Raw genomic sequence first — 23,601 nt, 5'->3', positions numbered from 1 at the left:
AACCGAGGATTCCCATCTTCTCTGGAAACGCATTTCTATCCTGACCTATCCCGCAAAGGATTTGAGGAGCTCAAATATTTTATTTCATTACACGGCAACCCTTCTCTTCAAAGGGCTGAATGGAATGTGTTTATTTTTCAAATTAACATAAATTAAGCTAAATTGTATTTTGAACATTTTTCAAAAATTAGAGGGGAAATGTAGTAGGAAAAGTTCTGAAATAGGAATCAGATGACCTGGGCTCCTCTTCCAGTTTCAATGATTAATAGCTGCATGAGCTAAGACAAGTCATTCTGATTTGCGTCTGCAAAATCATATAGAAGATGTAATAGCAATAGCTTCCATTTATTAATTATTAATATGTGTCATGTATGTATTATACCTCCAAACCCCTCTATATCACTGCAAGTATGTTATATCGTCCCCTGTTTTAAAGAGGAGAAAAATAGAGGCTGGGGGAAGTGATGTGACTTGTCTAAATATGTCCAAATGAGCAAATAAGTGGCAAAAAGTGGGTCAATATAGCTCTTTCTGTGATACCAGGATGTCTCCAGGTAGAAGGAGGAGCCAGATGAATGAGATTCTGTTCATCGTGTTTATTCGTGCTCATGGAGACTCGGTCAATGGAGGTGGCTGCCTTAGTGCAGGGACAGTCATCCCATTGGGGTTGCTGAGCCCCTCGCCTAAATTAGGTTCACACTTTATAAGCTTGTTCTAGCTTGCTTCTTGCTTGTGCAACTGGAGAAATCAAGGTTTGTGATAACTTGGGTTGAAGTCCAGCTCTGCTTGCATTATCTAAACTTAGAGGCTTAAGACAACACACATTTATTATGTCACAGCTTCTGTAGGTCAGAAGTCCAGGCAGGGCTGAGTTAGATTCTCTGCTCAGAGTCTCAGAGGCTGAAATCGAGGTGTCTGCCAGGCTGTGTTCTCATCTGGAGGGTTGACTGGAGAACAACACACTGCCAAGCTCCTTCTGATTGTTGGCGGAATTTCTTTCTTTGTGGCCCATAGGAGCTGGGGGCCTTGGCCTCTCACTGGCTGTTGGCTGGAGGCCTCCTAAAGCTCATAGAGGTGACCTGTAGTTCCCTGCCAAGTGGCCTTTTCCGTAGGCAGTTCACAGCATAGCATCTTATTTCTTCAAAGCCAGCAGGAGAGCCAGAGTGGGTCTCCTAGCAAGATGGAGTCTTACGTAAAGTAATCATAGAAGTGACGTCCCATCTCCTTTGTGGTATTCTGTGGTTAGAAGCAAGTCACAGTTCCCACCCATGTTCTGGGGACTCCCATAGCTGGTTTGGAGTTTTGTGTGGGAGCTGTAGCTATTTTTGTTTTCTTTTACTAACAGGTGATCTTTTAGCTGGGAAGGTTTGCTCATCTGTGGAGCTTCAAAAGAGAGCAGTGATAGGGGAAGGTGACACCTACTTGAGTGAATGCATTAGCCAAATCAGTTTGGGACATCAACATTGAAACCAAATCTTGTTACACTGACCTGATGTTTGGGCAGTCACTTACACTTTGAATTTTCTTAGTTAAATTGGGATCTTAATTACTTACCTCATAGGGTTATGGTAGAATGATGGATGTCAAAAAAGCTATTTGCAAACAGTATCATTGTATGTTTACTAGTCACCTTCCTGCACAGATTCTGGATCCCCACCCGTAGCAGCTTCTAAGAGATGGCATGGTTCCAGCCTCTTTTCTAGGAATTCATCTGCCCTGACCCACAAAAATAAAAATGCAAACACTTTCTGGCATGATGAAAAATAATGCAATGATTTGCACATTTTGGATGCTTAAAAATCAACAGGGCCATTGTAAAGAGTCTTCTGAGCATCTTGTAAAGGACTGACATGTCATCATTTTGCTGGGAGTTTTCATTCCTTTTTCATTCCACCTGGTAATTTTCCTTCTGGACCAGTTAGCAAAAAAAAAAAAAAAAAAAAAAAAGAAGAAGTTTAAAAAGCAGCAGCAAAAGAAAGCTTTAAGAAAACACTCTCATGCCCATAGTTAGCCAGAGGTTTCTGAAATGGTCACTTCCTGCCTAATTCTGGCCTTGCATCCTTGTTCAGGTACCTGGGTTAGGAATCGTTGGTTAAGAAAACAGGGCCATAATGATATCTTCTGTAAACATATGCTCCCTTCTAAAGGGATTCTTATGATTACCAGAATATTTATGATTTTCATCTCAAGGATTGGCTGAATTGGTTGGTTTAGTTTTTGATGGCTCCAAATCTCAACGTTTGCTCTGACAAATGGCGCACGGACTCGCCTTTAGCAATCACTCCTTATGCTTGTGAAATTAGGTAGTTTAGTTCAATTTTTGACTATTACAGTTTTCCATATTCCTTCTGGGGTTCTCATGAACAATGCCTAGAAGTTTTTAAAACAATTTTTATTGTACTCTTGTGTATAATAGTAGCTAACTTTCACTATTTTAGGCTCACTGTTTTACTCAAATTATCTATTTTTGAAGATGACATTGATCTACACTTGGCTTCCCCAATCCCTTTATAATCCATAGATTTACCAGTCTCATTTCTCTATTCGTGGATCTCCTTTAAAGCCCAGTTTAGTTTCTAATTGCTGGCTTGGATTTCTTTAGGAGAATCTTAATGCACTCCCTAAACCAGGAGAAGCCAGCCCTGGCGGTCTAGTGGTTAAGATTTGATGCTTTCACTCCTGTGGCCTAGATTGGTTTCTCAGTCAGGGAACCACACCAGCAGGGTCACCCATGGTAGACAGACCTTAAAGAAACTTCCTTTCTAAGACAGACTAGGAAGAAGGATCTGGCCACCCAAATCTGAAAAAATTGGCCATGAAAACCCTATGAATAGCAATGAAGCACTGTCTATTACAGCACCAGAAGGTGAGAGGATGGCACAAAGACCAGGCAGGGTTCCATTCTGCTGTATACGGGGTCGCTAAGAGTCGGAATCTTCTCAAAGGCACTAACAAGAACAAAAAAATCAGGAGAATCCCCAAACAAACACAATAAAATTTTAAGTGAACCTCTCAAAATTTTGCATTTTGGAAACTGTTCTCTCAGAAAGCTTTTTCTGAGAGCCAGTTGTGTGCCAGGCATTCTGCCCAATGCTAGAGGACAAGGGGAAATATACTCGCAATAGTATTGGTCATAAGCTCCTTGAGGGCAATGTCTTTGTTTTATTCTCTTTGAAGACACCAAAAACAAGCACTTAAAACATACTAATAATCATGAAAGAAATAGGTGATATTATTAAGCATTATTGTAAAATGCTCTGGAATCAGGTGGTTTTAGTTGTGAATTATTTCAGAATTTAAAAGGACAGGCACATAAATTATTTTCTATTGCATAGAAAATAAGGGAATTCTTTGTGTAGGAAGCATTTTTTGTTGTAAGGAGAGGGTGGCACATCTTCCGAACTCCCTCCATATGTTTGTGCAAGTTCTCAGAGGAAGCGTGGCCCACATCCCATAATGAAAGCTGAAATGGTCATATAATGGCTTTCCTTGGATGCAGAGACTGGGCCTTGTGCAAGCAGCCATCCCAGAAAACCCTGGGAGTCTGAACAACTGGAGCTAAGAAGCAGGGGCAGTTCAGAATGAATGTTTTGGAATGGTGGGAGTGGCACCTGGAATCCAGTGATGGCAGTGTCGGTGCCCAGGACAAGACACTGGCTGTAGTCCAGTGTACCCAGTTTCCCTTAGTTTATGGGCTTGGTATTCTAGCTTTCTTATCAATCCACTGTCTGACTTATAGAGGCTTAACAAATGGAAGTCCCTGGAATTCTCCCATTCTTCTAAGAAAATAAATGCAAACAATACTCCATCTTTGGGGGAATTTGCAGTGACTAGTGTTCCCATCAAAGAAGTGAACAATGTGGAGATGGCCATTCCTATCATATCACATTGAGTTATCTAGTATAGCAAATGCACAATATAAATAGGTCTTGTGAAATTTTGGAGCATCATAATACTGATAGCATACAAAAGGAAACTGTAGACTATTCTCACTAATCAATTGATACAAAAATTGTAAATAAAATGGTAGCAAACTGAATATGATAATACTCCAAAAGATTCATCCATCATGACTAAATACGGTTTATTCTGGGATATGAAAGTAAGTCTTTTATTAATTCCAGGACAGAAGGAAATTGATTAATATAATACATCATAACTCTAGGTAAAAGAATAAAGAGTTATATGGCAATTTTAGTAGATAGTGAAAAGGCATCTAATAACATGCTATTCTAGATTTAAAAATACAAATCCTAAGAAACTAAGAGTAGATTTTTTTCAATGTGCTAAAAATGAGCAATTTAAAAATAAACACTGTGCTACTTAATAATGAAACATTAGGGTCAAAATCAGGAACAAGATTTTTTTTATAGCTTTCTTTTGGAAATTCTGGGCCATACTATAGGACATCAAACAGAAATAAAAGACAATTGCAAAGGAAGACACAACAATGTCACTATTTGCATATGTTTATATTCCTAGAAAGCCTGAGAACATCAATTGTAAAACTCTTAGAATTAATGAGTTCAGTAAAATATCTATATATTAGATAAATATATAAAAATTAATGTATTTTCTCTATATAACAGACAAAATATTAGGCCACATGATAGAGAAAAATATCTAACTTACAACTACAACAGTAATAATAAAAGCAGTAACAGTTTCAAAGTGTGAAGGAGCTATTTAACAAATTATGCAGAGTAATCTAAAGAATATTTGGATAAATGGAAAGACATGGCGTGTTCTATATTCTTGGATGAGAAGACTGACTAGTGTGAAAATGTCTTATCTTTTCACAGACACTGTACTCGGTTCTACCTCAGCTTTGTCAAGCAGGTGATACGTGGTGAGCCGGATCACAGACTAGTCATCCTTACCTTGTTGCAATACAAATGGCTACTTGTTGTTACCTTGTTGCAATACAAACGCCACAAAATAACTTAAGGACAACATAGCACCGCAGCTCTGCTGGCAGAATAAGAAACTGTGCTCAGGACCTAGACATCAGATTCAGATGTGGCTTGTTGAAGACAGTTTTTGAAACCATTTAAAGTCTCAGAGTGACGTGGTAGGGAGATATAAGAAACTTGCTAAGCTTCCACTTGCGTGTTTCCATTTCCTGTCTGTACATCACCATGGACAGGCAGACAACCACTGCTGGAACTCAAGGAGACTGGTAGAGACTTGGGAAGCCCAGTCAGCCTGATATGCTTGGGTAGCCAGGGCTTGGGTAATAGTTAATGGGTGTGCCACCTGTACAGTTGCCCAGGGCCCCACACTCAAAAAGGTCTTGACCTTGGTTTAATGCTATGCTGTTACGATCTTAAAATTATTAATAATTTTTGAACAAGGGGACCTGCATTTTCATTTTGTGCTGCATATCACCATAAAACCTAACTTATGTGAGATGTCAGAGCATTCATCTTCGCCTGTCCTCAAACGCAGCTGCTGCAGGACAAATTCACATTTCAGGCTATCTCAATCGAAATTCTCCTTTTGGGTCCCCTCCCTCCCCATATGCCCTGGGGAGAAGCCACAGGTCCTTTATGGACATCTATTCTGTATAAGATTCTGGCCTACACTAGACACAGAGATGAAGAACACAGTCCCAGTCCTCAAGATGCCCACTCGTGTTGGAGTGGAGTGATAGGAACACAAACAACTACAGTCAAGGTGATGTGTGCTCTAAGAGAAGTGTAAGCCAAGAATTCTGGGAGCAGTGGAGCAGCAATGAACTGCTTTTCACCGAGAGGTAATGTTGTTTTGGTCTTCGAGGATGAATAGCAGTAAGTAGTTAGAAAAGCTGGGGGAGGGCAATCCCAGGAAAAGAAAGAGAATAGGTAAAGAGTCGTGAAAGAAGTGCATTTCAGGAACTGCTGGGAGTTCAGGAGAACGGGGTAAGAATAATGGGTAGGAGATGCTACTGAAGAGGTAGGTTGAGGTTAGACTGAAGAGGTTTACATGCCATGTAATTTGGATTCTATCCAGCAGACAATTAAGATGATTTGAAAGATTTTCTTTCTGTTTGTAATTATAAAATAAAAAATTTCAAACATAGAGTAAAATTGAAAAGATTTGATAGTGAACACCTCTATGCTCACTACCTTTATTAACATTTCACCACACTTTTATGTTATTTTATTTCTTAGGAAGATCAGCCCTGAGCTAGCATCTGCTGCCAATCCTCCTCTTTTTGCTGAGGAAGACTGGCCCTGAGCTAACATCCATGCCCATCTTCTTCTACTTTATATGTGGCACGCCTGCAACAGCATGGCTTGCCATGTGGTACCATGTCTGCACTCGGGATCCAAACCAGCGAACACCAGGATGCCGAAGCAGAACGTGTGAACTTAACTGCTGCACCACTGGGCTGGCCCCTCACCAAACTTTTAAAAATCACATAGCTCTGGGGGCTGGCCTGGTCACATAGCGGTTGAGTTTGCACTCTCCACTTCAGCAGCCTGAGGATTGCTGGTTTTATTGGTTTTTGTTTGTTTGTTTGTTTTTTGTTGAGGAAGATTGGCTCTGAGCTAACATCTATTGCCAATCTTCCTCTATTTTGTATGTGGGACACCACCACAGCACGGCTTCATGTGCAGTGTGTAGGTCTGTGCCCAGGATCTGAACCTGTGAACCTCAGGCCACCAAAGCAGAGCACACAAACTTAACCACTATGCCACCAGGCTGGGCCCTACTGGTTTGCATCCCGGGCATAGACCTGCACACTGCTCATTAAGCCGTGCTGTGGTGGCATCCCACATACAAAATAGAGGAAGATTGGCACAGATGTTAGCTCAAGGACAGTCTTCCTTAAGCAAAAAGAGGAAGATTGGCGGCAGCAGCAGGTGTTAGCTCAGGGCCAATCTTCCTCACCAAATATATATATATAGTATCACTTGGCTCTGAAAGGTTTCTAGCAAGGAAGCAGGACCAGGGCAAAGTATGAAAGATAGACTGGAGGTAGAGAGATGGGTGGGTAGGTGGTCAATTAGGAGGCTCTTCCCATGTTACACACAACACAGGGTAAGAGTCTCAAATGAGGAATGATTTCTCTGGGTTCAAATACTCATATTACAATGTTTTCCCACCAAATCTTTATAGACTTTGCTTTTCTGGTGTTCCAGAGTGAAAATCTGAGGCCAGTTTGAATTTTCTCCCTTTCAAGATAACTACTTTTTCCTCCTGGATGTTTTTAGTACTCTCTCCTTTAACTATACAATAAACAAAAATTCCAGATATCTGGGTTTAGCCTTGGCTTTTCTTAATTTTGCTGGACCAAATATTCAAAAAATAGTCAGAAAAACTTTTTTCACTCTGGGAATTTTCTTCAGTTATGTCTTTGATTATTTTTTCTTATTCAAGATTCCTAGAACCATCTATTATTCTTAGATTGCATCATTGTTTTCTTCTCTTTTTTATTTACCTAATTAATTAAAATTTTTTGCTCTTCTCCTTTGAGTTCCTGGGGAACTCAGTTTTCCCCCTGTTTGTTTGTCTTGATTATTCACAGTGCCAATTCTATTTCTAATAAAGATATTTCTGTTATTACGTTCTAATTTTGCCTCACTCCTGCTTTAATCTCAGCAAATTGTCTTGCAGCTCATCCTATTATCCTTTTACTTCTCTTTTTTGTCTTTTGTTTCTTTATTATTATAATAATTATTTTTGTTTTATAGAGGTCATGGCTTCTTGGATTGGAAATTCATTGTAACATAAAGCTCCCTTTTGGTTTATATAATTTTTTTCCAGGGATGTTGCATCTCCCCTGAGAATCAGGATGATGCTATCCTTCCCTCTGGCTACAATTTTATTTCACATGATCTGTATTGGATTTATTTTCTGTTCATTTGCAAATAAGGGACTATCTCTCTAGACACATACTTGTGTGGGCACACTATATGGATTGGCTTTGACCGTATAGATAATATAGGTGATATAGATGATATAGATGATAGATGATATAGATAAACCCTTTCTCACATCTAGAACTGGGATCACATTGCTGTGAATATATTCTTGTCCAAATACCAGTGGATCTTGATCTTTTTTCAGTTGCCAATGAATAGGCTGAAGGGAGATCATTTTCTATACAAGTGCCCGATTCTCTGAACTAATAGAGTATATTAAAAATGACTATTCCCAGCATGTGCCGTCTGTGTTCCCCTCATAGTACTCTCCCTCTGAAGGTGCAATGGGTCACAGACATGCTTCATAAGTAAGAGGGGGTTTGATTATTAAGCTGAAAGTCAGTGACCATATGTAGTTCTATGTTACCAAGCTTACTATCACGATGAAGGAGGCTTGTAAATATTGATGAAGTTGACGTTGAGTATATAACAGATCTTTTTCACCACATATGACTTTAACCATGTCCTTGCATTTATGACTTGCGGATTTCACATTCTTCGGTGTGTGCTAAGTCTCTTTAGTCTAACACTGTAAGGGATTCAAAGATCAGGACACAGATGCCCAGTGGGAGAGATTCCTACTCCTAGGCTTTCTACATACAGACATTTCCCCCCAGTGTCTTGCAGGTGAGGGTGCCTCATCCACCTTTAAGGCTTCTCAACCTTAGCTATCCTTGAAGATCCTCAAGGGTATGCAGTCCTGCTGAAGGCCAAAGTTTCTGATTGATTTCAATGGGCCTGTTTTTTGTATAGGCATCAAACGTGACTTGGAGGTGGGGCCCATATACTAGATGTTTGTGTGGTGGTATAGAAAACTCAGGGTGTAGGGGTCAAAGGAAAGAAAGAGAAGAGGCTTAAGGGAGCACATGTAACTTGGATCTCAGAGCTCATGGTGTTCATTTATCTGCTGTGACAAGGAAGACTTCAGGAAGGACAGTCACAGGAGGCAAATTTCTTTAGAAGTAGTAGGAAATCTAATTGTCCTTCCACATGGCTATCTAAAGAGCTTTGTGAAAGGAAGGATTGTGTTAATGTTAGGATTAAAAATCTTCCACAGTTCCCCATTTCCTAGAGGACCTATTTTGTAGCATGTCATTTATGTTTCTTCACAGTTGAGCCCCCACTTTGTTCCCCTATACACACATGCTATGCTTCAGCCACTTGGGGTATTCCTTTATAGCTGCAGACCTTCCTTCATGCTGCCCCTTCTGCTTGGAATGCCATCTTTTCTCACCTCCATCAGGAAAATCTCTACTCATTCTGAGTCAACAAACAGTGACTCCATTGCCATTATTTCAGTAAAGTCTTTCATTATTTCTCTACTTAGAATGAATTATTTATTCTTCTATGCTTCCACAATATAATAAGAGCTGTCCATTACAGTTGTGTGTATGCTTTTGTCTCCTCCAATAAATCTAGTGTAACTAGAATGACATTCTGGATGTATATAGTATATAGTACAATAGCCGATATTCATTCATTCTATTGTCAAATGTTTGTTAACAAACGCTCAATGACAAACTCCGTGCTGGCCACTTGGGATATCAGAGTGAACAAGACAAAGTTCCTGACTTCATGAAGCTCACAGCTCAGTGAAGAGATGATAAGTGACTAGTAAACAAATAAATAGTTTCAGATGGTGACCCAAATTAGCCACTTATAAAATGTTTGCTGAGCTGAATTTTTTGCATGAATGTTTGGTGCTAGCATAGAAGAGAGAGGAAAGAAGCTATCTTTGGCTTCAGAGCATTCAATAACCACAAAAATCTCAGCATTATACAACAATAAACTTTTTTTTTTTTTTTTTTTTTTAGATCATGTGTCAACTCAGTTGCTCTAGGCTGGGCTCAGCTGGGTGGTTGAGCAGGGTTCACTCATGTGTCTGTGACTGGCTGGGGTTAGCTGATCTAGGCTGGGTTTGGTTGAGGTGGCTCATCTTTCTTTTGCCGCCAGCAGGATAACTCTGGCATGAGGTGCAGGAGTGTCTACACCAATATGCATCCCTATTCCAAGTCATATCTACTACGATCCCATTGACCACAGCAAGTCACGTGGTCAAGCCCAGAGTCAAAGGGTGAGGGGTGCACCTCACCCAAAGCAAGAGGCACTGCAAAATTACATGGCAAAAGGTATAGATTTAAAATCTTGTTATTGGGTAAGCAACAAAAACTTGGACCAATAATCTAGTCTGCCTCAGGTCTCTTAATGTGTATGACATGTGATAAGGATCGGAGCCTGTTAAATTTTCAAGCCCATATTGAGTAAATTTCTTTTTTTTTTGAACTTTATTTTATTTTATTTATTTATTCTTTTTTGAGGAAGATTAGCCCTGAGCTAACTACTGCCAATCCCCCTCTTTTTGCTGAGGATGACTGGCCCTGAGCTAACATCCATGCCCATCTTCCTCTATTTTATACGTGGGACGCCTACCACAGTATGGCTTTTGCCAAGTGGTGCCATGTCCGCACCTGGAATCCAAACTGGTGAACCCTGGGCCGCAGAAGCGGAACATGCAAACTTAACCACTGTGCAACCGGGCCGGCCCCTTGAGTAAATTTCTTGACCTTTCCTTACCCTTTGTGTTTCCTTTATCCACCTCCCCTGCCCCTGAGACTCTATCCCTACCCTTCACCACCAATATAGGCTTGCTCATTCACTGAGTCTTGGTTCATTCATTTACTGAAGTTGTGGTTTCTAGCATCTGCATCTCTTGCTTGGGAGTTTTGTTTTGTTTTTTGTGTTCTGTGGTATGTGTGTATGTGTGTCTTGGGCAGCTCTGCTGCACAGCTGGGCAGAAGTGACAAAACTTTAATGCCAGACAGGAGTGTGTGTATACATACTCCAATTCTCTCCCTCAAAGGAGAGGGATGTATAAAGTGTATCTTCTGCAGCATCCCCAAATTTCCCCAAGGAATCAAACTCCTTGTTTGGCGATGAACACCTTGGTGACTCTCTCATGCCTCCCCTTCCCTACTTGTGTTTCCTGGGATCACTCTCAAACATACCACACACTCAAATCCTTGTCTCAGGCTCTCCTTCTGTGGGAAGCCAAGTAAGAAAACATGTATTGAATGCCTACGATGAGCAAAAAGCGCCTTTAGAAGTCGACTCTTACGCTAGTCGTAAGAATTGTGAGAAGTTATATTATTGAGGATATCAATTTATAGAAAGAAATCAAATGGGTAGTGGACAGAATATGGGCTTTGGAATCAAACATACCTGGGTTATAGCACTTTCTTCAAAACTTACTTTCCTAAATTTCCTGAGTCTTCTCATCTGTAAAATGGAGATCAAGCCCATCTCATAATGTGAGGACTAGATGCAATAATGCATCTAAAGTGCTATCTACAGTGCCTGGCACGTAGTAGGTATTCAGTAAATAGTAGCTAACCTTACTGTCAAGGTACCATTTCCTTTTTGATATTAACAACATTTATACAACACCATGAGTAGACATTGTCTCATTTAATCCTCACTACAAGTGCATGGGGCACATATTATTATTATCAGGCCCCTTTCACAGAAAAGAAGCTGAAGCTCAAGGAAGCCAAGAGACTCACCCAGAATCGCTCAGCCAGCACCCGGCATCAGAAACAAATCTTCCAACCTCAAGATCCATAGTCTTTCCATTTTACTTTATCTTCCTTCTGCTATCTTAATTATTTATTTTCTGCCTTGCCTTGTATATGTTCCCCAAAGACAGGAATAGATTTATTTTCCCCATGGATTCTGGGGCTCCACTCAGGGAACTTGGTTATTGAGAAAGGAATTAAATAATTGTCAGGGGAAAAGACAGCTTGCAGGAGAATGTGATAAATTCAACTGAGAAAGCGCCAAGAGCGAAGACACATGCAAAGCTGGCACCAGAGCTCAGGCCTTTAGGCTGTTGCTTAATAATATTAACAACTAATATTTGTCTAGCATTTTACAGTTGTCAAAGTACTTCCTGATGTTTAGTCTCACTTTGTTCTCACAACAGCCCTTTGCTCTGAGATGACTTCCTTTGTCAATATTTTCCTGCGGGAAACTGAGGCTTAGATACCATAAGAGATTGGCTTCAAACAACCCAGCCGGTAAATGTTAGACCCAGGAGATCTGGAAGGGTCTGCAAACCAGATCTTCTGTTGTTGATTGCTGGGATTTATGAGATTGGACGTTTTCCTACACTAACAACAGCTAGAACTTGCAAAGTGCTCAGCAGTTCAAGCACGTTCACAAATATCATGTTAATTTCTACAGTTACGAAGACTATCCCCATCTTATGGAGGAGGATGCTGGAGTTCAAAAAGGTAAGAAGATTTGCCCAAGGACACCAGTGGCAGTTGCCTGAGTCAGGATTCAAATCAGTCCTTTGACTACAAAATCCCTTCCCCACTCTACCCTCTGGACCCTAAATGAACCTCTCTCGTCAAAACGAAGAAATCACTTCTCTTAATCTGTTCCCAGCTTCTGCTTAGAGAAAACCTTCCTTTCTGCCCTTTTCCTCTCTTTTCTCCTTAGTCAAGACTGGAAGAGCCCTCATAAGGGGCAGGAGAGAGACCAGGCGGAAGGTCTTAGCAGGAGCGCTGCCTGTTCCATTTGCTAATGAAGATCAGCCAGGACTCTTGAGGGCCCCTCTCTCTGCCACGAGCAGGCATCTCACTGAGTTAAGAATGCAGCTTCAGAAGCCTATATTTCTCACAAACCAGAAACTGACGTGGTTTGCTGGGCAGGATGGAGTCCCTGGGTCTCCTGGGCCGAGCACTCTATTCATCTATTGTCCATCCACTTCTTGTCCATCTGCAGGGAAACATGGTAATGAAGACCGGGAGGAGGGTGGACAAGGATGCTAGGCCATTCCTCTGCAGAACGAGAGAGAGCTCTCTGCTTGTAAATAGCAGAGGATCTGGGGGAAGACCAAGCTTTGGTACCAGTCAAGCCAGGGAACTCCTATATCAGTTGCAGAATCTGGGTGTTTATTTTTCTTTGCTTGTGTTGCAAATTTATAACAAGCTGAGAAAAAAGCAGGCTTGTTTTTTCTTCTTTTTTCAGTTGGCCTCTCACTCTCTTCCCAACAATGTCTGGGTTTCCCTCAAAGCTACCAAGTGCTAATTTGAAAAATATGTTGCCGACAAGTGGGAGAAAAGCAGGCATCCAAAGTGAAATGCCCTCTGGGGCATGGAGGAGCTCCCAGGGAGAGAGAGAGCGCGCGGGCGAGAGTGCTCGGGCTGCATGCTCTCTGCGCAGCAGGCAGAAATGTGGACTGACTGACGGAGGCTAAGACGTGGGAACCCACATGTAGCTGGGTGACAGTTGGGCAGCTGGATGAAACCCTCCATTGCATTTAAGGTACTACACAAATCTCACTGTGATAGTATTCACTGCGTTTCTCAGAGTCACCTGTAGGACACTTCACGGGAAAAACTTATTGTAGAGTTAAGTCCTAGGAAATACTTGCTTTTGCTGAGGAGCTTACATGTTTTCTCCTCATGGATCAAAAGACCTACGCCACACATTAGGTTTCCCATTCTGCTTTGTCTGCCAGGGAACTTAGAGCAAAACATACTGCTGAAACAGAGCCACGGTAGAGATCCCATTACCCAACCGTTAATATCCTGTTTTTCCCTAGTCTTATCTCTCATATTCTAATGCCATTTCTTTCCTTTTTTTGTTATAATGATTTAAAAATGAGTATTTTACCGTTTCGTGTATATTAGATGAATGGCTTCAAATTCTTTGTGGAATGAGGCAACATATAAGTAAAGAAATAAATATGCACATAAATAAACCTTGCTGGAACAAACTTCGGGTGAGCAAATTAAGAGGTTGAAGGAGCAAGGGAAGGAAATCCTGAAACTGACTTCAGGCCTTTTCCTCATCGACATCAAATTCCATCACCTCATTCCCAGCTGCTAGTGCCCTTGAGAGAGGCACCATGGAGATGGAGAGAACTCTAAGAAAAGTCTGAGAGGAGTGGCTCCTGGTGGGCGGCTGCCGACCTCCCACTCTTCCTGTCTGGGAGCACCAACCTCTGACCAGAGATTTCCAACCTTCCCATGGCTGTCTGGTTTTTCTTTACTAGAAAGAGTATTAGAAAGAATATGGGATTTAGACTCCAAAGATCATAAAGTTTCTAGCTCCAACTGTAAGAAGATGGGCCTAACCTCTCAACATCTGCAGAGTGGAAAATAATAACAACTCTATGGGGTTAATTTAAATATCAAGTGAAGATGTAGGCGAAAGCTCTATGTAGGATATGAGACACTACCCAAGTCTCATCACCACTATCGTCATGACGTCAGGATTCTTTGTGATCTCCTTCCCAGCCCCATCATTTGCTATCTTATTTTACAACATGCCGTCCACCATATCCAGCATCCCCTATGCTCCAGTCATTCCTTGACCATGCAGCTCAGCTCCCTAACCACAGGAACTGCTTTGGTTCAGTTTTAAATCTCTAGTGCACTGTGGGCCCGTCTAGCTTCAAGGTGTTAAACAAATCACAAACTAAACATAAGGTGAATTTTGAGACCCGTGAGTTGAGAACAAAATTTTCTCAAAATTTACCTGTACCTTAGAAATATTTTGTGCTACAAAAAGCCAACTTGATTAAAGTGAAATATCAGGCAATAGCATTGAAATGGATTGTATATTTTGTGACTATCAAATGGTGAAGGACGGATGCTGTCAATTTCCTCTGAGAGCGCCTGATTTCCAAGTCTAAGGCCATATCGACTCTGGACTGGGACATTAGGGGACTGTCAAAAGCCGTTTGTGGACATTTTGATTTTAGAAAGGAAGTGAGACAGATTGGGAGATGGAGTGAGAGCAGTAAAACAGAGAGATTTGGAGCCCAGGCTGTGGCATCAGCTACCTGGGTAAGCAATTTAATCTCTGTATTTCCTTGTGATGGTTAATTTTGTGTGTCAACTTGACTGGGCTAAGAGATGCCCAGGCATCTCACAAACATTATTTCTGAGTGTGTTTGTGAGGGTGTCTCTGAAAGAGATCAGTATTTGAATCTGTAGACTGATTAAAGCAGATTGCTCTCACCAATGCTGGTAGGCATCATCCATCCATTGAGGGCCTGAATAGAACACAAAGGCTGAGGAAAGGCAAATTTGCTCTCTTGCTTGAGCTGTGACATGCACTTTCTCCTGCTCTCAGACATCGGTTCTTCTGGGTCTCAGGTCTTTAGACTTGGATCCGTGGATTATTATTCCATTAGCTGCCCTGGTTCTCAGGCCATTGGGTTTGAACTGGAGCTACACTGCTGGCTTTCCTGGGCCTCCAGTTTGCAGATGATGGATCGTGGGACTTCTCAGCCTCCATAATTGTGTGAGCCAATCCTTCACGATAAGTCTCTTATTGATTCTGTTTCTTTGAAGAACCTAACACATTTCCCATTTGAAAAATGGGGATAATGATAGCAGCTACCACATTGGTTTGTTTTGAGAATTAAGTGAGATAATAAATGGAAAGCAATAAGTATAGTGCCTGGCACATGGTAAGTGCTCAACAAATGTCATCTCTTCTCCTAATTGAAGTGCAAGCTCATTTTCACACAGGAGGCCTGTGTATCCCCTGAGCTCTCGGAGTTCTGACAGCTCTCTGCTGCTGCTTGTTCCTTCCTTCCTTCTAAGTAGATATGTGTGCTTGTGCTATGTGGGCAAGATCAGCGCATCCACTGGCCTTGCATGGCTGACACAGGAGTGACTGGGACCTGGGTGTGTCCTGACAGAAGGCACATGGCCTGGCTCTGCTGTGCTCACATCTCATCCAAAGTGTTGATTCATCTGGATGTGGCATTTGGGAAGGATCATCGACAAAAGGGACCATGTTCAAAACCTTATTTCCCTACCTGTACTATGAAGATGGCAACCTTACTTAATATAATCTCTAGAAAGAACAAATGATATGACATTTGTCAAGGTGCCTTATAAACTGAAACGGACTGTCTACATCTTTGTTATCATTATGATGGGCCAATGTAAGGTTGAATTCAGTCTGATGAACAACATTGAAATAAATTCAAGTATGCTTGAATGGCTTACCACATTGTATTATTGGCTATCAAGCCCATGTGTGGGGTATAGCCATAGGCGTGGGACTATACAGAGTCATAAGAGAAGACAGATTGCAATGATGCCTTTCAGTGCTTTGTGCTAGGTGTGGATTTTATCCAAACAAAAAAGGGAAGACATTCTTCCTAGCTACAAATGAAAACTTGAAGTGATTTTTCCCAGTTGACAGGGAACCACTAACACCTCTGCTGACCTAAGAAAGCTGCTCCTTGGATTATGGAAGGTCGTCACAGAAATATTGTGTTCGCTTAGCCAAGGGAGCTGCATCAGCATTTCAGAAGATTGCTGAACTCAACTGTTTAGAGAGCCCTACATCTTCTCCCTGACAGGACACCACGGCGGTGATGAGGACGAGAGAGAACAAGCCTATTCTGGCAGGGGCATGGTGATTTAAACTCAGCCTCTACTCACTTTGATAACGGGCATCAAAGCAGGGGAAATCCTGCTCCCACTGTAAGTCTTCCTCATTTGAGCAGTAGCTGTGTTCCTGAAGATTTATGCACAAGGCAGATTTCTGTAAAGCTGATCATTAGTTGATGGAATTCATTGAGAAGTCTGAGAATCTTTCTCTGGTGGAAGTAGACATTTTTGTAAATTGAAGTTTTGTAAGTTGGAGTTTTTGAAATGTGGGCAATACTTGTATAACTAACAAATATGTGCTTGTTTTAAGCATTACTACAGATTTCTTAAATGTTACAACTTGTTCATATTACCTTGCATTTGTATAGGACTGTCAAATATTGCAAAGTTCTGGATTTCATTGGAAATTAATTCGATGAAAGTAACCTGGGCAATTTGCTCTTCTTCAAAGAATAAATCTAATTCTTTGGCATTGTATGAAGCAGAGGCATTGGATATTCATGGATGTCCCATATATCTACAACTCATGTCTCTCAAGTATCCTCTTGAAGAGTGGAGCTGGCTCTTAAATAGTCCCAAAATGTTTATGAGATATCTAGAGAATATGGAGTGTTGTGTTTTTATAAACCATTACTGAATTTTATATATTGGGAAGTGGGCTTGCTTATCAGCTTGCCCTGTGCCGTCAAAAACTGTGTATCTACACTGTGCCTGCCATTGTACCAGGCACTTCTGTGTTCATTATTTCATTTAATCATCACAATAGATATTATTTAACCAGTATAAAGATGAGGAACTTCAGGCTCAGGAAATTTAAGTGACTTGTCAGAAGTCAAGTAGGTTGCAGATTTAGGACTTAAAAGCCAGAGATTTTGTTCTACATCATCATGGAACCAGTGAGAAAATTGACGAAAGATTTGAATCAAGATTGAAGGTTGGGGAAGTAGAAGGGAGAATTTCAAAGTAGTGACTGAAGATATAGTTGCAAAGAATGGAAAGGAAGTCCTCTTAATATGGATATTGTAACCATATGGCTACCATTTATCAAGTGCTTATCATGAGCCTGGCATCGTACTAAGTATTTCTCATCAAAACTTCCCATGAAGTACTGTCTTATTATCCAATTGTACAGATGAAGAACTCGAGGTACTCAGATTTAAATTGATTCGCCATAAGCCATACAATTTAATCAGTGGGGCATTTGGACTCAGACCCATTTCTATCTCCCTCCAAAGCTTGCACTCTTTCCACAATACTCTGCCGTTCAACATCCGAACTCTTGAAATGTAAATGCTTTTGCTTATTAATAACAACTGGAACTTAGGCCCTAGTCCAAGATTTCCTCAATAATATACAAGGCCATGAAGCCACACAACAATGTGCTTTGACACTTAAAGACCGGTATTTTCTTATTACAACAAAAAAAATCTTTAATGCCGTGAAGAGTAAAAACATAGAGCTTCTCTTCCCTAAGATGCTACAGAGGCTTAAAACATGGCAAGATAGCTTTTTAAAGATATATTTTTATAGAAGTTGTAAGTACACATAGTTTAAAAAGTCAACTAGTTCTACATGACTTATAATAGAAAACAGCAGTCTCCTACCCCCTCCTTCTCTACTCCTCTTCCTACTTCCCAGCGGCAATTATTTATGTTTGTCTTCATGTTGAAAATATCGTGTATAAATATACCATTTATTATTTATTTATTTAACTATTGCATTAGTTTCCTAGGGCTGCCATAACCAAGTGCCACAAATTTGGTGGCTTAAACAACAGAAATTTATTGTCCTTTAGTTTGGAGGCTCTGAGTTGGAAATGGAGTTGTCAGCAGGGTTGGTTCCTTCCGAGGGCTGTGAGGGAGAATCTGTCCCATGCCTCTTTTTGGTGATTTATGGTGGTTTGTGGGCAATCTTTGATGTTCCCCGGCTTGTAGATACATCACCCGGATCTCTGCCTTCATCTTCACATGATAGTCTCCCTGCGTCGTCTTCACATAGACTTCTCTCTGTGCTTGTTGTCTCTGTGTCCAAATTACCCCTTTTTATAAGGAAACTAGTCATATTGGAGTACAGCCCAACTTAATGATCTCATTTTTACTTGATTACCTCTGTACAGACTCTATTTTCAAATAAAGTCACATTCTGAGGTACTAGGGGTTAAGACTTCAGCATATCTATTTTACGGGACACAATTCAACCCATAAGAGTTATCTATTGTCTTCCTAACATAAAAGATGAGGATTGATGGGTCTGGCCTGGTTACACAGTGGTTAGGTATGCGTGCTCCCCTTCGCCAGCCTGGGGTTCCCAGGTTCGGATCCCAGGCGCAGACTTATGCACGGCTTATCAAGCCATGTTGTGGAAGTTGTCCCACATATAAAATAGAGGAAGATGGGCAGAGATGTTAGCTCAGGGCCAATCTTTCTCAGCAAAAAGAGGAGAATTGGTGGGGGATGTTAGCTCAAGGCTGATCTTCCTAAAAAAAAAAAAATTGAGGATTTAGCTCTTCGTTTCTTCCTTCTACTCACTTTTACTCCTCCCATCTTTCTGGTAATAATCTTTTGTTAGATTAAGATTCAGTGTTTACATTTTTCCGACTGTGAAAATATTATTTATTTCTGAGTCATGTAGTGAGTTTGATTAAATTTCCTTTCCTGTGCAACTTTTGGTTTTCATGGAATTATTAATGGTCTTGTGTTCATGTTTGCTTAGTTTCCTAAAAGAGACCAAATTCTAGACTTTGATCTCTGAAAATCAAAAAAAGAAAAGAAACTAGTAAAAACTTGAGGAAAGGCATGAACAGGTAATTCAGCAAAGAAAAAATCTACATAGTTAGTGAGCAGATGAAGAGATGCTCAAACCCATTAGTGATTAGAAAAATGAAAACATCAAATATTACTTTACTCCTTCCAGATTGGCTGTAATTGGAAAGCTGGATGGTGTGAAGTGTTGGCAGGAATGTGGCAATACAAGAGCTGCAAAGTACCATTGGTGGAAGTGTAGACCAGGGACAGCCAACGTAGGGAGCACTCTGCCACTATTGGTACAACTTAGTCAACTCTGTCATAGTCCAGGATGGACATCCTCCAGAAATTCCTACTACTTGCTACTTCATTTGTGGTAGCTGGAATTTGGACACAAGCTAGCTGTTGATCAGTAAGGGATCAGCTAAGTACATATGGTGACTGCATGTTAAGGAATTCTTGTGAATTGGAAGCAATGAGTTAGACACTATGCACAGATCTAAAAAGCAGTGCTGAATGAAAAAAGTAAGAAAAAGAATAGGATATTTAGCAAAATACAATGTATAAATTAAAAACATATGCAAATAATACAATACATATTTTAAAAGAGCTCATATAAATGAAATGATACACTTCAAACGTATCACGGAGTTTGCATATGGAGGAAATGGAAAAAAGGGGAAAACATAAACAGGAGAGGGGCTGTGCTGCAACCAATGCTGATGAGTCAGGAATGGCGAGTGTGATGAACTCAACTACCTGCCTTTGAGATCTACCCACAAATTCAGGGTTTACATAATTAAGACTAAAAAACATTATTTGCACCTGAGTCATGGTAGTACACTATGATTCATTTGTTTTTTGGGGGATGGGGGAGGTATAGTTTTTTTCTCTTCTCTGGAGTTAATAACGATCCATAGTTTTTGTTGTTTAGTTTTCGGTGCATATATCACTACCTCGTCCCTAAACTCTTTGCAAGTGAATATACCTCTTCCCCTTATATTCAGATTCCTCAGATAATCTATCAGTTTTATATTTCCTTTTTTAGTGACATTCCTCTTGGAGTCTTTTGTCCTCTGTTATGGACTAAATTGCATCCACCAAAATGAATGGTGTAGCCCTGATCGCCAATGTGACTGTATTTGGAGGTAATTAAGGTTAAATGAGCTCATAAAGGTGGGGCCATAATCCAATAGGACCAGTGGCCTTATGAGAAGAGGAAGCTCTTTCTCTCCCTCCCTCTGTCTCCCTCTGTCTCCATCTCCCTCCCTCTCCCTCCCCCTCCCTCCTCCCCATCCCCACCTCCTTCCTGCCCCATGTGAGGACACAGCGAGTAGGGAGCCATCTGCAAGCCAGGAAGAGAGATCTCACCAGAAACTGACCCTGCTAATCTGGGACTTCTAGCCTCAAGAACTGTGGGAAAATACATTTCTGTTGTTTAAGCCATCCAGTCTGTAGTATTTTGTGATGTTAGCCCGAGCAGACTAAGACGGATTTTGATAATCAAGAAGTGGGGTGCTGCTATAACAAATATCTAAAAATGTAGAAGGATCTTTGGAACTCGGTGACAGGTAGAGGCTGGAATTGTTTTGAGGTGCGTGCTAGAAAAAGTCTAGATTGCCATGAAAGGACTGTTGGTAGACATATGGCTATTTGAGGTGATTCTGGTAAGAACTTGGAAAAGAGGGCGGTTGGAGAGAAAGCCTCCATCTTCTCAGAGAATGCATAAATAATCACAAACAGAATGTTGGTAGAAATACAGATGTTAACAGTCCTTCTGGTGTGGTCTCAGATGGAAATGAGGAACAGGTATTAGAAATTGGAGGAAAGGCAATCCTTATTATAAAGTGGCAAAAATCTGTGTTCTAGTGTTTTGTGGAAGGTAGAACTTATGATCAATTAAATTAGATATTTAGCTCAGGAGATTTCTAAGCAAAATGTTGAAGATGCTTCCTGGGTCCTCCTGACTACTATAACAAAATGCGAGAGGAGAAAGATGAATCGAAGAAGGAATTGTTAAGTGAAAGAAACCAGAACTTGAAGATTTAGAAAATTCTCAGCCTATCCATACTACAAAAAATGAGAAAGCTTGTTTTGAAGGGTGTGGTTGAACAACCATTTGATAAAGAGATTAGTATGGATGTGAACCATGAATTTAATCAGCTACTTCAGCAGAAGCCAGGAAGAGAGATGGGATTATACCAGCAGAAACACTGCTGGTTTTAATGGAAGGGGATGGAGATGGGATGAAATGGAGAAAGACTGTCAGACTTTTTAGATTCTACAGGACAGGACAATGGAGCTATTCAGCTGCAATCCTGTGCTATTCTTCAACAAAAGAGAAGAATGACCCTGAATTTTCTCTCCTCTGGTTCCTGTATTTTCCTTTCTAGAACTCCTAAATTGTGGCTCTAATTTTCTTCTCTCTCCCTCCCCCAATCTCTTTATTTTATACTTTGAGAGATTTTCTTAACTTTGTCTTCCAACCCTTCTATTGATTTCATTTTTGCTGACATTTTTAATTTCAAATGCTCTTGCTTTATGCAGATTGATTTCTTTTAAATAAATGCATACTCTTGCTTTATCCTTACAATGTTCTTTCTTATTTCTGTGAAGTTTTTTGGAGATTTTTTTTCTGTTCCTTGTATTATTTTTCTTTCCTCTGAGACCCTTTTACTTTTTGTCGTTTGGGTCTCTTTCACATCAGAAGCTTTCTCTCAAGTATCTGGTGCTGTGAGGGCTGTTTGCTCAAAGAGGAAGACACTGAAAACTTAAGGAAATGAACATTCTGTGAGCAAGCACAGAACTTGTTAACTGGTGAGTTTCACTACAGAGTGATCTGGCAGGGCTGTGCAAGTGTTGGTGCCACTCACTTAAACAGTCACCCTTACTTTACATATTCTTATTATCTTTAAACTAAATCAGGGTATAAGGCATTACTCTGGTCTCTGATGCATGTGCAGTCTAACATCAATCACAAAGGAGGATCAGAAACTAAGACCAGATGTCCACTCCACCCAGAGACCAGCCCCTATATTGACCTGTAGTCTTTGTTCTGTAAGGACAAATGGGCTTCAAGGACACTAGTCCACCATCTTCCCTCTTTGCTGGCAAAAATGAATAAACCCTTTCTATTCCACCGACTTGCCTCCTGACTTTTTGGCTAGTCTTGCCGCAAGCAGAATGAGCCCGTTGCTCAGTGACACAAGGACTAAAGCAACCATGAGTAACTTTAGCTTTTTTCTATTGGGCTGATCACTTTCCCCAGACATGAATCTTCCAGTCTCCCTCCTGGAGAACATTTGCTTGGCTTCCAGCATTCTTGTCACTGGGTTGGGTAAGGAGACTGATGTTCTTAGTATTCAGTAAGTAAACCTCCACCTAATCCTCCAGATTTCAGTATGAAATCCCACCTTTCAGATCTGCTCAATGACCCCAAGACCAGAGTCACTGGTTCAGCCTCTTCATAGAGTATACATCTAGTCTTCTGCTGGGATGGGAGGAGAGATCACCTAGATGCAGATTCTAACCCACACTTACAACTAAATCTCCTGTTCCAGTCCCATCTGCGCCCCAACTTTCAACAGCACATTGAGCCATAAATTCTGGAGCCTCCTTGACTTCCTCCACATGCATAAGCTTGTTTCTGGGACACCCTCGTAATCAGTTTAGGATTCAACCTTCATGGGTCTGATAAATCAGTTATTACCTGTTCATCCCTTTTCTAGTTTCCAAAATTTTGTTGCTGTCCCCCTTTTCCCATTCCCTTGTCATTGGTTGTTATGTCTTTTCATACCTTTATATCCTTGTGATGTTGTTTTGGGAGGAAGAAATGGCAATGCACTTCTACTGAATCTTCAGTTTGATCAGAAGTCCTATAGTAAGTTTTTGAGAGAAATGGTTAGGAATACTTGAGAGACATTTATTTTTTATTGAAGTGAAGGATTTTAGAGGCAGAAACTTGAATTTTAAATCCTGGTTCAGATTCTTCATAGCCATATGGCCTTAGGCATGTTACTTAACTTCTCTTGGTCTCACAGGTAACAAAGGGATAGTAACACCTACCTTACAGAGTTGTTGGAATTAGAAGCATGTGTGTATAGCATATAGTTCAGAGACTGATATGTAATAGTACTGAGATGTGGCAACTTTTATTATTTTATTGTTGAAGCATAGATGTGCCATTTACTTACTATTTCTCTCCTCTAGGGAAAAGAAATGAGAAATAAAAAGGCAATCCATGTGTCAGTTTTATTAGTGGTGTCAAGGAAATGTCAAGTAAATCTCCCTCCATACTTCTCAAATGCAAGATTCTCTAACAATAACTAGATTGGAGAGTGGGGTAAGGTGTCCTATTTTCCAGCTAGAATGGAGAGCAGTTGCATATGTCCAGTAGAAGCAACTTAATTTACTTACCTTATTGCAAGTAGGTGGAGAAGCTGGGAAGTGGTTAGCTTCCCCTATGCTCTATAGAGTCCATACCCTGGAACTTTTATCCTCTCTGGAGTCTGAAAATGCAAATAG

This window comes from Equus asinus, chromosome 10 (assembly GCF_041296235.1).
Source record: "Equus asinus isolate D_3611 breed Donkey chromosome 10, EquAss-T2T_v2, whole genome shotgun sequence".
Taxonomy (NCBI): domain Eukaryota; kingdom Metazoa; phylum Chordata; class Mammalia; order Perissodactyla; family Equidae; genus Equus; species Equus asinus.
The sequence above is the reverse complement of the archived record's forward strand: the minus strand, read 5'-3'. Positions refer to the sequence as shown.